The 16853-nt window shown below is 17.6% G+C and overlaps 3 pseudogenes; all 3 read right to left on the bottom strand.

The window, feature by feature from the left end:
* Window positions 1-262: 262 nt before the first annotated feature.
* LOC143364665 (cytochrome b pseudogene) lies at window positions 263-2812 on the bottom strand (annotated as a pseudogene).
* On the bottom strand, window positions 263-10582 carry LOC143364670 (cytochrome c oxidase subunit 2 pseudogene; annotated as a pseudogene).
* Window positions 263-11689, bottom strand: LOC143364667 (cytochrome c oxidase subunit 1 pseudogene; annotated as a pseudogene).
* Between the last annotated feature and the right edge of the window lie 5164 nt (window positions 11690-16853).

Here is a 16853-nt window from a genome sequence, read left to right as displayed (position 1 = left end):
CTGCAGTATACTGACTGTACAAAGGTAGCATAATCATTTGTCTTTTAATTAAAGGCTGGAATGAAAGGGTTGATGAAGTATAAACTGTTTCAATATTAAATAATGAAATTAAATTTTAAGTAAAAATGCTTAAATTAATTTAAGGGACGATAAGACCCTATAGAATTTAATAAATTAATAAAGTTTTTAATTTATTTATAAGAAAATTTATTAATTTATTTTATTGGGGTGATATTTAAATTTAATAAACTTTAAATTAAGAAATCATAAATTAATGTTAATAAAAATGATATTGTATTATAAATTATAAGAAAAATTACCTTAGGGATAACAGCATAATATCTTTAAGAAGGCCTTATTTATAAAGATGTTTATGACCTCGATGTTGAATTAAGATAAATTTTAAATGCAGAAGTTTAAAAATTAAGTCTGTTCGACTTTTGAAATCTTACATGATTTGAGTTCAGATCGGTGTAAGCCAGATCGGTTTCTATCTTTAAAAGTAAAATAATATTTTTGTACGAAAGGACTAAGTATTTTTAATAATTAATATTATATATATATATATATATATATAAATGTAAATAATTATTTTGGCAGATTAGTGTAATAAATTTAGAATTTAATAAAGTATGCAATAAGTATACAGATAATAATTTATGTATTAAAATTTAATTTATATTTTAATTTATTTTTTTTTATTGTTTTAATTTTAATAATATTAATTAGTATAGCTTTTTTAACATTATTTGAACGAAAAGTATTAGGGTTTATTCAAAATCGAAAGGGACCAAATAAAGTATTAATTATAGGAATTTTTCAACCTTTTAGAGATGTAATTAAATTATTAAATAAGGAATTATTTTTTTTAGATAAAATTAATTTAAATTATTATATATTTATACCTATAATTTCTTTAATTTTATCTATAATATTATGGTTAGTTTACCCATTTTATGTAAATATATTTTCAATAAATTTAGGAATTTTATTTATATTAAGATTAATGAGTGTAGGGGTTTTTCCAATTATATTAGGGGGGTGGGCTTCAAATTCTAATTATTCTATATTGGGTGCTATTCGTTCAGTTGCCCAATCAATTTCTTATGAAGTAAGATTATTTTTAATTATTTTTAATTTAATTTTATTAGTTGAAAGGTTTAATTTATTAGAATTTTTAAAATTTCAAGAAAATATTAAATTTTTAATTATAATTTATCCAGTTTATTTAATATTTATGGTTAGAATATTAATTGAATTAAATCGTACTCCTTTTGATTTAGTTGAAGGAGAATCTGAGTTAGTCTCTGGTTTTAATACAGAGTATTTTAGAAGATTATTTGCTTTAATTTTTATATCTGAATACTTAAGGATTATTTTTATAAGGTTTTTAGTAACAATTATGTTTTTAGGGTTTAAATTATTAAGATTTAAATTTATTGTTAGAATAATTTTTCATATATTTTTTGTGATTTGAATTCGAGGGGTTTTACCTCGAATTCGTTATGATGAATTAATAATAATATGTTGAAAGAAATTTTTATCGTTATCATTATTATATATTTTATTTATTTTAAGGATAAAGGAATTAATTATTTATATAAATATAAGTTAATAGATAGTTTTATATCTATAAAATATTTTCAAAATAAATGCTATTAAAGCTTATTAACTAATAAATTAATTTATCTCAGATATAATTTAGTGAGGGGGTTAAAATGAAATATAAAAAGTAAATTAATGTAAATAATATTCTTAAGTTAATAAATGGAGGCTCAATTAATTGCCTTCCTAACCATGTTAATATGATAAAAGATAAAATAAAAATTCAAAAAAGAATTTTTCTTAAAAAATAAAATTTTCTTGAAGTTAATTTATTATAATTTAAAATAGGTATAAATATTAAAATTAAAATAGATGAAAATAAACCTAGAACTCCACCAAATTTATTAGGAATAATTCGTAAAATTGTGTAAGCAAATAAAAAATATCATTCAGGTTTAATATGTTCAGGTGTAATTATAGGGTTAGCTATAATAAAATTATCTGGGTCACTTAAATTATAAGGAAAAATTAAAGTAACTATAATAAATAGAAATAAAATTAATATATATCCAAGTACATCTTTAATAAGAAAATAAGGTGAAAAATAAATTAAGTAAAATTTATTTCTGGATCCTATAGGGTTATTTGATCCTGAATTATGTAAGAAGAAAAGATGGATAATTACTAAAAATAAAATTATAAATGGGAGAATAAAATGAAAGGTATAGAATCGGTTTAATGTGGCATTATTAATAGAAAATCCTCCTCAAATTCATTCAACTAATATTTTTCCAATAAAAGGTAAGGCTGATAATAAGTTAGTAATAACTGTAGCTCCTCAAAAAGATATTTGTCCTCATGGTAAAACATAACCTAAGAATGCTGTTGCTATTGATATAATTAAAATAATTACTCCGATTAATCAAACATTAACTAATTTGAAAGAGTGATAATAAATTCCTCGGGCAATATGAAGAAATATAGTAAAAAAAAAGAAAGATGCTCCATTTATATGGATAAGACGGATTCATCATCCGAACTTAACATTTTTTATAATATGAATTGTTCTATGAAAAGCAAGATTAATATTAGGGCAATAATGTATAGATAAAAATAGACCTGAAATAATTTGAATAATTAAAAATAATCCTAAAATTGAACCAAAATTTCATCATATATTAATATTTATGGGGGATGGTAATTTATTTAGAGAATAATTGAAAATTGATAAAATTTTATTATTTTTTAATAGTTTAGAAAATTTCATTAATTAATAATTTTTCGTAAGGGTTTATATTTTGATAAACAAATTTTTATTGAGAATAATAAAGTAATTAATAAATAAAAAATTATTAAGAAGGTAACTTTATAAAGTGGGTATGTATAAGTTTTGTAAATAAATAATGAATTAGAAGTTTTAAATTTAATATTAATTGAATAATTAAAAAAATAATAAAAAAATATAACAAAAATTAATATAATTACTATAAATCAAATAAAGTTTAGGTTAGATTTAAACGATTTATTATAATAATTGTTAATTAATCTTGTAAAATAAAGGAATATAATTATATTTCCTCTAATTATTGAAATAAAAATTATGAAACAATATAATGATTTTTGAGTAATTAAATAATTTAAAATTAAATAAATTAAAGTGAATAAAATTAAGCTTATTATGAAATTTAGTGGGGAGATATTTTTATTATATATAATAATAATAATTATATATATATTAATATAAAGTATAAATTTAATAAAAAATTCATAAGAACTGTTCATTGAATTCAAGAAATAGTTTAAATAGAATATTAATTTTGGGGATTAAAGATATTAAGGTTAATTTTCTTGAAGTTTAAGCTAAAGAAAAAATTTTCATATTTAATTTACAAAATTAATATTTTATTTTAAATTATTTAGCTAAATTGATTTATTTAAATAATTATTATTTAGTAATAGTTTTATTAATTTTATTAATAATTTTTATATTTATAGAGAATTTTTTAATATTTTTAATTGGATTGGAATATATATTAATATTTTATTTGTTTATAACTTTAATTATTTCTGACAGTTTAAATAATGATTGAATATTTATATATATATTAATTATAGGAGTTTGTGAAAGAGTTATTGGTATTTCTTTAATAGTTAGAATTGTTCATATGTATGGTTCACAAAGAATAAAAATTTTAAATTTAAAATGATAGTAGAAATTTTAATTATTACTTATTTATATTTAATATTATTTAAAAATAAATTTATAAAAATAAGTTTATTAAAAAATTTTATTAGATGTGTGTTAATATTTTTAACAGTAAAAATTTTTTTTAAATATAATTTTATTGTAAATTTTTCTATAATAAGTAGATTATTTAGGTTAAATAATTATTCATTTATATTAATTATACTAAGTTTATGAATTTTTGGTATTATTTTTTTATTTTTAATAGATAAGAATATTTTATTATGTATAAAAATACATTTAGTTTTATTAATTATTTTAATAATATTTTTTATAAGAATTCAATTATTATTATTTTATTTTATATTTGAAGTAAGGTTAATTTTAATTTTTTTTATAATTATTAAATGGGGGTTAGGGGAAAAACGGTTGGAAGCTGCTTATTTTATAATATTTTATACAATATTTTTTTCTTTACCTTTTTTAATTTTTTTATTTTTAATTATAAATGAATTAATATTAGATTTAATAATAATAGTAGAATTAAAAAAAATTAAAATAAGAAGTTATTTTTTTATATTTATAATAGGAACTTTTTTAGTAAAGATTCCTATATATATATTTCATGGGTGGTTATTAAAGGCTCATGTTGAAGCCCCAGTATATAGTTCAATAATTTTAGCTTCAATTTTATTAAAATTAGGAACTTATGGTTTATTACAAATAGTAATTATATTTTATTATTTATTTATAAATATAAAATTTTATATAATAATAATTAGTTTATTAGGCAGAGTTATTTTGAGGGGGTTATGTTTACGCCAATTAGATATAAAAATTTTAGTTGCTTATTCATCAGTTGTTCATATAGGAATTTTAATTAGAAGAATGTTAACATTTTTTAAAATTAGAGTAATTGGGAGGTATATTATTATAATTGCTCATGGGTTATGTTCTTCTGGTTTATTTTTTTTAGTAAATATTTGTTATCAAGAAACTAATAGACGTTTAATATTAATTAATAAAGGATTAATAAATTATATACCTAAAATAAGAATAATATGATTTTTATTATGTTCTTCAAATATATCTGCCCCAGTGTCATTAAATTTAGTGGGAGAAATTATATTATTAGTAGGGTTAATAATATGAATAGAGTATTTAATAATTGTTATAATTTTTTTTTGTTTTTTTAGATTTATTTATTCATTATATTTATTTTGTTATGTCCAACATGGGGAATTAAATTATTATTTAAAAATTAAAAGAAGTAAAATAATTAATTATATTGTATTAATTTTACATTGATTACCTTTAAATATTATATTTTTGGATTTAATTTTTTTTTAATTTAAATAGTTTAAGAAAAAAATTTTGAATTGTGGTTTCAAAGATGTATAATAACTTTAAATTATTTATGAATTAATAGTTTATGGGGTGATTATATTTTTTTTAGGTATATTTTTTATTTTAATAAGTATATATATATATATATATAATATAATAATAATTTTAGAGTGAACAATTTTTATATTAAGTAGAATAAAATTTAATTATATAATTTATTTAGATTATATAGGTTTAATATATATAGGAGTTGTTTTAATTATTTCTTTTTTTATTATATTTTATAGAATAAATTATATAAATGGGGATATATATATTAATCGATTTAAATATTTATTATTATTATTTATTTTTTCAATATGTTTAATAATTTTAAGTCCAAGGATTTTAAGAATTTTATTAGGATGAGATGGGTTAGGTTTAATTTCTTATTGTTTAGTAATTTATTATCAAAATAAGAATTCTTATAATTCAGGGATATTAACTATTCTTTGTAATCGATTAGGAGATGTTGGGTTATTAATATTAATTAGAATATCATCATTTTTAGGTTCTTGAAATTTAATATTATATAGAATAAGATTAATTATAATAATTTTAATGTTAATTTTAATAATTACAAAAAGTGCTCAATTACCTTTTTCGGCTTGATTACCTGCTGCTATAACTGCCCCTACTCCTATTTCTTCTTTAGTACATTCTTCTACTTTGGTTACTGCTGGTATTTATTTAATAATTCGGTATAATAAATTTATTTTAATTGAAGTGAAAAGATATATTATTATTATTTCTAGTTTAACAATGTTTATGGCTGGGTTAATAGCAAATTATGAATATAATTTAAAAAAAGTAATTGCTCTTTCAACTTTAAGACAATTAGGGTTTATAATAAGAATTTTAGGGTTAGGTATAGTAAATTTAGGGTTTTATCATTTATTAATTCATGCTTTTTTTAAATCTTTAATATTTATATGTGTTGGGGGGTATATTCATACATCTTTAGGAAGGCAAGATTTACGTAAATTTAAAGGTGTAATAAGAATAACTCCTTTAAAGAGTGTTGTATTTATTTTTTCTTTTATGAATTTAAGTGGTTTTCCATTTATTTCTGGGTTTTATTCAAAAGATTTAATTTTAGAATTTATAATAGTAAGAAGATTAAATAAATTAATAATTTATATTTTAATGATTTCAACAGTTTTAACAATTAATTATAGAGTTCGAATTATAAAATTATTTTTTGAAATATATATAGGGATTTATAGATACCAATATGTAGGAGATGGTAAATTTATAATTTTTTGTAAATTTTTTATAATATTATTAGTAATTTTTTTTGGGTATTTTTATTTAAGGTTAATTAATTATTTTACTTGTATAATTACAGAAAATGATAAATTAGTTTTAATAATAATATATATTCTTAGATGAATAGTAACCTTTAGATTTCATTTTAGATGTAAGAAGTTAATAAATTTTAGTTATTTAAATTTCATTATGAGAATATTTTATTCAATTTTTTTTTATAAAATAATTTATTTAAATTTTTTAAAATTTATATTAACATATGAGAAATTCAATGAGAAATGAATAGATAAAATTTTAGGTGTAAATATAAAAAAAATATTTTATTTACAGAAGGTGTACCCATTGATGAATAGATGATTATATTCAATTCATATAATAAAGTTGATAAAATTTTATAGAGTGTTATTAATTTTTATTTTATTTATTTATAATTATTTAAATAGCTTAATAAAAAGTTTAATATTGAAAATATTAAGATAATTAAAAATTTTTAAATAAATTTATAAACTTAATAGTTAATTTTATATTGAAATTATAATATTTTTTTTAAATTATATAAATTTAGAAATATTTATGATTAAATCATATTAAAAGAATTAGAAGTTCTAAATTTATATTTCTTTAATTGGAGATATTAGTCTCAAAAAAATTATTAACAATAATTTACCTAAATTTTGGTTTCAATTAAAAGATATAAATAATTTAATTTTAAAAAGCAAATTTAATGTTATATATATAATATTAACTAATATCCTGTTTATATAAGAAAAATAAATTTCTTTTTTTTAAGTCGAAATTAAATGTAAAAATTACTATATATAAATTAATGGATTCATTTAAATAAGTTACAAGTTCATTCAATTCATAGCCTAATAATTAAAATTAAAAGAAAAGTGAAAAAAGTATAAATAGATAAAATTGAAAGATTATTAAGTAATTTTAAAATTGGTAAAATTAGAATAATTTCTACATCAAAAATAAGAAATATTAGAGTTATAATATAAAAATTAATTGAAAATGGTAATCGTGCTCTAGTAATAGGGTCAAATCCACATTCAAATGGTGTAATTTTTTCTCGATCTTTATTTATAATTATTGAAAAAAAAAAATTAATTAAAATAATTAAAGAGATAATAATAAATATAAAGATAAAAAATATAAAGATATTAAAAATTATATATATTATTTAATTAAATCTTTTAATTGGAAATTAAATGTAATTATTTATACTATATATATATATATATATATATATATATATATATTATATATATTAATATATTCATCAATAAATTAGGATATAAAGAATAAGTCAAATAATATCAACAAAATGTCAATATCATGTAGCCGCTTCAAAATGAAAATGATGAATTTTAGAAAAGTGGTTTAAATATATTCGAATTAATCTTGTTCTTAAAAAAATGATACCTAATAATACATGGAGGCCATGAAATCCTGTAGATATAAAAAAAATTGATCCAAAAATTCCATCGTTAAAAGTAAAAGGGGCTTCTATATATTCAATTATTTGAATAGAGGAAAAATACATGCCTAGTAGAATTGTAAAAATTAATGGTGTTATAGATTTTTTTTTGTTTTTAACTAATAAATTATGTCTTCATGTAATAGTAAATCCCGAAGAAATTAAAATAATTGAGTTTAAAAGGGGGATATCATAAGGGTTAAATATAATAATATTTTTAGGTGGTCATATTATACCAATTTCAATTCTTGGGGAGATTGCTGAATGAAGGTAAGTTCAAAAAAAAGAAATAAAAAAAAATAATTCTGAAATAATAAATAAAATTATTCCAAATTTTAATAATTTTAAAACACTTAATGTATGACATCCTTGTATTGTTCTTTCTCGAATAATATCTCGTCATCATTGGTATAGAATTAAAAATAGAATTAATAAATTAAATATAGTAATATTGAAGTTAGAAGAATTAAATCAATAAATAGTTCTTAATAACAAATTTAAAATTCTTCATGAAGTTATTAAAGGTCAGGGTCTTAAAGTTACTATATGAAATGGGTGGTGATGAGATATTTTCATTTAATTAGATTCATTAAAATACAATAAAGTTAAAATAGAAAATACATAGGATTGAATAATAGAAACTGAAATTTCTAAAATTATTAATAAATTTTGGATAAAAAAAAGAATTAATATATAAGGTATATTTTCTAAAGTTGTTCCTAATAAGGATAAAAGTAAATGTCCTGCTAATATATTAGCAGATAGTCGAATTGCAAGAGTTCATGGTCGAATAAAATTTCTAATAGATTCAATTAAAATTATAAAAATTATTAAAGGTCCTGGTGTGTTTATGGGTAGAAGATGAATGAATATTTTATTAGTGTTATTTAATCATCCAAATAATATAAATCTTATTCATAATCTTAGGGATAAAGAAAGATTAATAGATAAATGTCTTGATGGGGTAAAAATATAAGGTATTAAACTTAATAAATTTAATTTTAAAAATATAATTATAATAGTTAAAAAAATAATCAAGTTTGATGAAAATTTTTTTTTTGTTAAATTAAAAAATTCTTGAAAAATTTTTTTGTAGAAGTTTAATCAAAAGATATTAATTCGTGAGGGTGATAATCAATAAGGTCAATTTATTAATATTAAAGGAAAAAATAAAATTAATCAATTTAAAGATAAAAATTTATTTGTAGAAGGGTCAAAAATTGAAAATAAATTTGTTAACATTTAAAATTTAATAGTTTTTTTTATTAATTTAAAATTATTTAAATTAGTATGAGTAGTTGGTGAAAATGAAAAAGGAGAAAAATATAAAATTGAAATATATATATATATAATTATAAGTATAAAAAAGAAAAGTAAAAGTCAATATATAGGTCTTATTTGAGGGATAAAAGAATAAAATCATTAGAAGTAGACGATTAACTACTATATTTTGGTTTAAGAGACCATTTCTTTCTTTCAGACACCTAATGAAAGAGTATTACTATAATAATTTTAAAATGACAATTTAATGTTATAAAATTTAACTAATTCTTTAATTATTTTTATTAATTCAATTAATAAAATTAAAATAATTTGTTCTTTCAATAACAATAGGTATAAATCTATGGTATGCACCACAAATTTCAGAACATTGTCCAAAAAATATTCCAGGTCGTAAAGAAATTAAAGATATTTGATTAATTCGACCTGGTGAGGCATCTATTTTAATTCCTATAGTTGGGATAGTTCATGAGTGAATTACATCTATAGAAGATACTAGTAATCGGATAGGAATTTTATAAGGAATAACTGCTCGATTATCAACATCTAATAAACGAAATTGATTAATATTTTCAATTGATTTAATTATATAAGAGTCAAATATAAAATTAGAAAATTCAGGATATTCATAACTTCAATATCATTGATGGCCAATTGATTTAATAGTAAAATATGTAGGGTTTCATAATTCATCAATAAAATAAAGAGTTTTAAGAGAAGGGATTGAAATAATTAAAAGTATAATTATAGGAGTGATAGTTCATAAAATTTCAATATTATGATTTTTTAATAAATTTAAATTTAAATATTTATTATTTAAAATAAAAATTATTATATATATAGTAGAAATAGTAATTATTGTTAGGATAATTATTGTAAAATTATAAAAATAAAATAAATTATCAGCAAATGGAGAGTTAGGATCTTGGAAAGAATATATATTTCATGTAGCTATATTTATTATGTAAATAAATTTTAATAAAAATTATTAATTTTATTTATGAGACTTAAATTCATTACACTATTCTGCCATATTAAAATTTAAAAATAATAATAGGAAGTTCGTTATATGAATGTCTATAAGGGGGGTAATTTTGTAATCACTCTAAAGATGATTGGAAATATTTAAATATAATTAAACGTTTTATAATTAATCTCTCTAAAATAATAAAGATTAATAAAATTATTCTATTAAAAGCAATTAATGAACCAATTGATGAAATTAAATTTCAACAATAGTAAGCATCTGGGTAATCTGAATATCGTCGAGGTATTCCCATTAATCCTAAGAAGTGTTGTGGGAAAAAAGTTATGTTTACTCCAAGAAATATTATAGTAAATTGAATATTTAATAGTTTTTTATTTAGTGTAAGTCCAGTGAATAGGGGGTATCAATGAATTAATCTTGCAATAATTGCAAATACTGCACCCATAGATAAAACATAGTGGAAATGACCAATTACATAATATGTATCATGAAGTATAATATCAATAGAAGAATTTGATAATATAATTCCAGTTAATCCCCCTAATGTAAATAAGAAGATAAATCCTAAAGATCATATAATTGATGGGTTTATTTTAATTTTTGACCCACAATAAGTAGCAATTCATCTAAATACTTTAATTCCTGTTGGTACAGCAATAATTATAGTGGCAGATGTAAAATATGCTCGTGTATCAACATCTAATCCTACAGTAAATATGTGATGAGCTCATACAATAAATCCTAAAAATCCAATTCCTAATATAGCATAAATTATTCCTAAATTTCCGAAAATTTCTTTTTTTCCTCTTTCGTTAAAAATAATATGTGAAATTAATCCAAATCCGGGGAGAATTAAAATATAAACTTCAGGATGACCAAAAAATCAGAATAAATGTTGATAAAGAATAGGGTCTCCTCCTCCGGAAGGATCAAAAAAAGATGTATTTAAATTTCGGTCTGTTAATAGTATAGTAATAGCACCTGCTAAAACAGGGAGAGAAAGAAGAAGTAAAATAGCAGTAATTTTAACTGATCAAGGAAATAAGGGGATTTGATTTATATTAAGTGAAATATTTTTTATTAATATAATTGAAACAATAAAATTAATAGCACCTATAATAGAAGAAATACCTGCAATATGTAAAGAAAAAATAGTAAAATCAACAGAAAAGGATGAGTGATATATAATTGAAGATAGGGGAGGGTAAATAGTTCAACCTGTTCCTGATCCTGTAGATAAAGTTCTTCTTATTATAAGTATAAATAATGAAGGAATTAATAATCAAAATCTTATATTATTTATACGTGGGAAAGCTATATCAGGAGCCCCAATTATTAGTGGTACTAATCAATTTCCAAACCCCCCAATTATAAATGGTATAACTATAAAAAAAATTATAATAAAAGCATGTGAAGTTACAATAGTATTATAAATTTGGTCGTTATTAATTCATCTTCCAGGTGTTCTTAATTCTATACGAATAATTATACTTAAAGATGCTCCGATTATCCCTGATCATATAGCAAAGATAAAATAAAGTATTCCAATATTTTTATGGTTAGTTGAATAAAATCATTTTTGGTAATAAATTTTATTTAGAAATATTATGCCTGATAAAAGGAGTAAACTGTAAATTTATTTATGAAAATAAATTTTCTAATATTAAATTAAGATTTAAATAATTAAGTTAAATATATATTTATATAAAACTTTGAAGGTTTTAAGTTTTATTAACTTAAAATCTTTATTTATATAGTTTATAAAAAATATTAAATTGCAAATTTAAAGAAATTAAAAAATTATAAATTTAGTTTATAAATGAAAAGGTAAAAATTAAAGTAAATGTTAAAAATGAAAAATATATAATAAATATAGTATTAAAATTAGAATAATCAAATAAATTAATTTTATGTCTAATTTTAGAATTTGTTAAAAAAAAATTGTTATTATTAAAATTTAAATAATTAAAGGTTATTAATAATCTAGAAAAGATAATTAATATGGATAATATAATTATATAATTATTTGATAATATAAGATCAATTAAATTTCATTTAATAATAAATGGTAAAAATGGGGGAAGTTGGGAGTATTTGAATATTATTAAATTATAAAATATTTTATTTTTATAATTTAATCTTAAATTTAAAGAGTTTTTGTAATAAAGATTTAATTTTTTAAGTATAAGTAAGATTATAAGAGTTGAAGTTATATAAATGGTTATATAAATGATTATAATATTAAAATTTATATAGGAAAAGATTAATAATAAAGGAATATTATATATGGATGAATAATTTATTAAAAGAGTAAAGGATGAGGTATTTATTGAAAAAATTACTGGGGGTAGTATAAAGGAAATTAATAAAAATAAAATAATAAAATTAAATTTAATAAAATTTAAAAATATAAAAATAGGGATACATTTAATAATTGTTAATAATAAAATTAATGAATTAAAATTGATTTTTTTTATTAAAAAGTTTATTCATCTATTTAAGGGGTATAATCCTAATTTTAATCATAAGCTAAATAATAAAATAAAATTAATATATAAATTAAATGTTTTATTTAAAAATCTGTAAATAATTAAAATAGAAGTTATTGAAGAAATTATAAAATATATAATTCTATAAATTTTTAAAGAATTAATATTTAAATAAATAGTGTATAATATAGAGGAAATTTCTAAAAATATTCATATAAAAAATAAATTGGGGATAAGTAAGGAGAGAATTATTAAACTTAATAAATTTAAATAAATAATAAAGTTTATTAATAATTAATTTATATTTAGTTTTAATTTTAAAAATTAATTATATTAAAAATTTTAATTATAAATTATAAATTTAAATATATTCAAGTGTTTTACGCATATAAAATTTTGAATTTTATGGAATTAATTAATTTAATGAATATAAATATATTTGTATGATAATAATAAATAAATAAAATTTATTAATAAAAATTTAGCAAAAGTGATTTTTTAACACATTTTTATTACATCAAAATAATCCTTTATTCAGGCATTTTACTTATATAAAAGATTTTTCTATATTTAGGGTATGAACCTAAAAGCTTAAATTTAGCTTATTTATATAAGTTTATAATAATTATTATAGAGTTAAAGAGAGATTTTTATAGAAAATAATTTTTATCTAAATTTCAGAGGAAAATTTATACAAAAATTGAATTTAAAAGAATTATTATAGAGAAAATAAATTAAAGAAGAATTCTTATAGAAAATAATTTTTATTTAAATTTTAGGGGGAAATTTATACAAAAATTGAATTTTAAAGAATTATTATGGAGAAAACAAATTAAAGAGAAATTCTTATAGGAAATAATTTTTATTTAAATTTCAGAGGAAAATTTATACAAAAATTGAATTTTAAAGAATTATTATGGAGAAAATAAATTAAAGAAGAATTCTTATAGAAAATAATTTTTATTCAAATTTCAGAGGAAAATTTATACAAAAATTGAATTTTAAAGAATTATTATAGAGAAAATAAATTAAAGAAGAATTCTTATAGAAAATAATTTTTATTTAAATTTCAGGGGAAAATTTATATAAAAATTGAATTTTAAAGAATTATTATAAAGAAAATAAATTAAAGAAGAATTCTTATAGAAAATAATTTTTATTCAAATTTCAGAGGAAAATTTATACAAAAATTGAATTTTAAAGAATTATTATGGTGATAATAAATTAAAAAGAAATTCTTATAGGAAATAATTTTTATTTAAATTTCAGAGGAAAATTTATACAAAAATTGAATTTTAAAGAATTATTATGGAGAAAATAAATTAAAGAAGAATTCTTATAGAAAATAATTTTTATTCAAATTTCAGAGGAAAATTTATACAAAAATTGAATTTTAAAGAATTATTATAGAGAAAATAAATTAAAGAAGAATTCTTATAGAAAATAATTTTTATTTAAATTTCAGGGGGAAATTTATATAAAAATTGAATTTTAAAGAATTATTATATAGAAAATAAATTAAAGAAGAATTCTTATAGAAAATAATTTTTATTCAAATTTCAGAGGAAAATTTATACAAAAATTGAATTTTAAAGAATTATTATGGTGATAATAAATTAAAAAGAAATTCTTATAGAAAATAATTTTTATTTAAATTTTAGGGGGAAATTTATACAAAAATTGAATTTAAAAGAATTATTATGGAGAAAATAAATTAAAGAGAAATTCTTATAGAAAATAATTTTTATTTAAATTTCAGAGGAAAATTTATATAAAAATTGAATTTTAAAGAATTATTATAGAGAGAATAAATTAAAGAAGAATTCTTATAGAAAATAATTTTTATTCAAATTTCAGAGGAAAATTTATACAAAAATTGAATTTTAAATAATTATTATAGAGAAAATAAATTAAAGAAGAATTCTTATAGAAAATAATTTTTATTTAAATTTCAGGGGAAAATTTATACAAAAATTGAATTTTAAAGAATTATTATGGAGAAAATAAATTAAAGAAGAATTCTTATAGAAAATAATTTTTATTCAAATTTCAGAGGAAAATTTATACAAAAATTGAATTTTAAAGAATTATTATAGAGAAAATAAATTAAAGAAGAATTCTTATAGAAAATAATTTTTATTTAAATTTCAGGGGAAAATTTATATAAAAATTGAATTTTAAAGAATTATTATAGAGAAAATAAATTAAAGAAGAATTCTTATAGAAAATAATTTTTATTTAAATTTCAGGGGAAAATTTATACAAAAATTGAATTTTAAAGAATTATTATGGAGAAAATAAATTAAAGAAGAATTCTTATAGAAAATAATTTTTATTCAAATTTCAGAGGAAAATTTATACAAAAATTGAATTTTAAAGAATTATTATAGAGAAAATAAATTAAAGAAGAATTCTTATAGAAAATAATTTTTATTTAAATTTCAGGGGAAAATTTATATAAAAATTGAATTTTAAAGAATTATTATATAGAAAATAAATTAAAGAAGAATTCTTATAGAAAATAATTTTTATTTAAATTTCAGAGGAAAATTTATATAAAAATTGAATTTTAAAGAATTATTATGGAGATAATAAATTAAAGAAGAATTTTTATAGAAAATAATTTTTATTTAAATTTCAGGGGGAAATTTATATAAAAATTGAATTTTAAAGAATTATTATAGAGAAAATAAATTAAAGAAGAATTCTTATAGAAAATAATTTTTATTAAAATTTCAGGGGGAAATTTATATAAAAATTGAATTTTAAAGAATTATTATGGAGAAAATAAATTAAAGAAGAATTTTTATAGAAAATAATTTTTATTCAAATTTCAGAGGGGAATTTATATAAAAATTGAATTTTAAAGAATTATTATGGAGAAAACAAATTAAAGAGAAATTCTTATAGGAAATAATTTTTATTTAAATTTCAGAGGAAAATTTATACAAAAATTGAATTTTAAAGAATTATTATGGAGAAAACAAATTAAAGAGAAATTCTTATAGGAAATAATTTTTATTAAAATTTCAGGGGGAAATTTATACAAAAATTGAATTTTAAAGAATTATTATGGAGAAAACAAATTAAAGAGAAATTCTTATAGGAAATAATTTTTATTTAAATTTCAGAGGAAAATTTATACAAAAATTGAATTTTAAAGAATTATTATAGAGAAAATAAATTAAAGAAGAATTCTTATAGAAAATAATTTTTATCAAAATTTCAGGGGGAAATTTATATAAAAATTGAATTTTAAAGAATTATTATGGAGAAAATAAATTAAAGAGAAATTCTTATAGGAAATAATTTTTATTTAAATTTCAGAGGAAAATTTATACAAAAATTGAATTTTAAAGAATTATTATGGAGAAAACAAATTAAAGAGAAATTCTTATAGGAAATAATTTTTATTAAAATTTCAGGGGGAAATTTATACAAAAATTGAATTTTAAAGAATTATTATGGAGAAAACAAATTAAAGAGAAATTCTTATAGGAAATAATTTTTATTTAAATTTCAGAGGAAAATTTATATAAAAATTGAATTTTAAAGAATTATTATAGAGAAAATAAATTAAAGAAGAATTCTTATAGAAAATAATTTTTATTCAAATTTCAGAGGGGAATTTATATAAAAATTGAATTTTAAAGAATTATTATGGAGGAAACAAATTAAAGAGAAATTCTTATAGGAAATAATTTTTATTTAAATTTCAGAGGAAAATTTATACAAAAATTGAATTTTAAAGAATTATTATGGAGAAAACAAATTAAAGAGAAATTCTTATAGGAAATAATTTTTATTAAAATTTCAGGGGGAAATTTATACAAAAATTGAATTTTAAAGAATTATTATGGAGAAAACAAATTAAAGAGAAATTCTTATAGGAAATAATTTTTATTTAAATTTCAGAGGAAAATTTATACAAAAATTGAATTTTAAAGAATTATTATGGAGAAAACAAATTAAAGAGAAATTCTTATAGGAAATAATTTTTATTAAAATTTCAGGGGGAAATTTATACAAAAATTGAATTTTAAAGAATTATTATAGAGAAAATAAATTAAAGAAGAATTCTTATAGAAAATAATTTTTATTAAAATTTCAGGGGGGAATTTATATAAAAATTGAATTTTAAAGAATTATTATGGAGAAAATAAATTAAAGAGAAATTCTTATAGGAAATAATTTTTATTTAAATTTCAGGGGAAAATTTATATAAAA

This window comes from Halictus rubicundus, unplaced genomic scaffold, assembly GCF_050948215.1.
Source record: "Halictus rubicundus isolate RS-2024b unplaced genomic scaffold, iyHalRubi1_principal scaffold0830, whole genome shotgun sequence".
Taxonomy (NCBI): Eukaryota; Metazoa; Arthropoda; class Insecta; order Hymenoptera; family Halictidae; genus Halictus; species Halictus rubicundus.
This window is presented reverse-complemented; position numbering and strand designations above follow the sequence as displayed.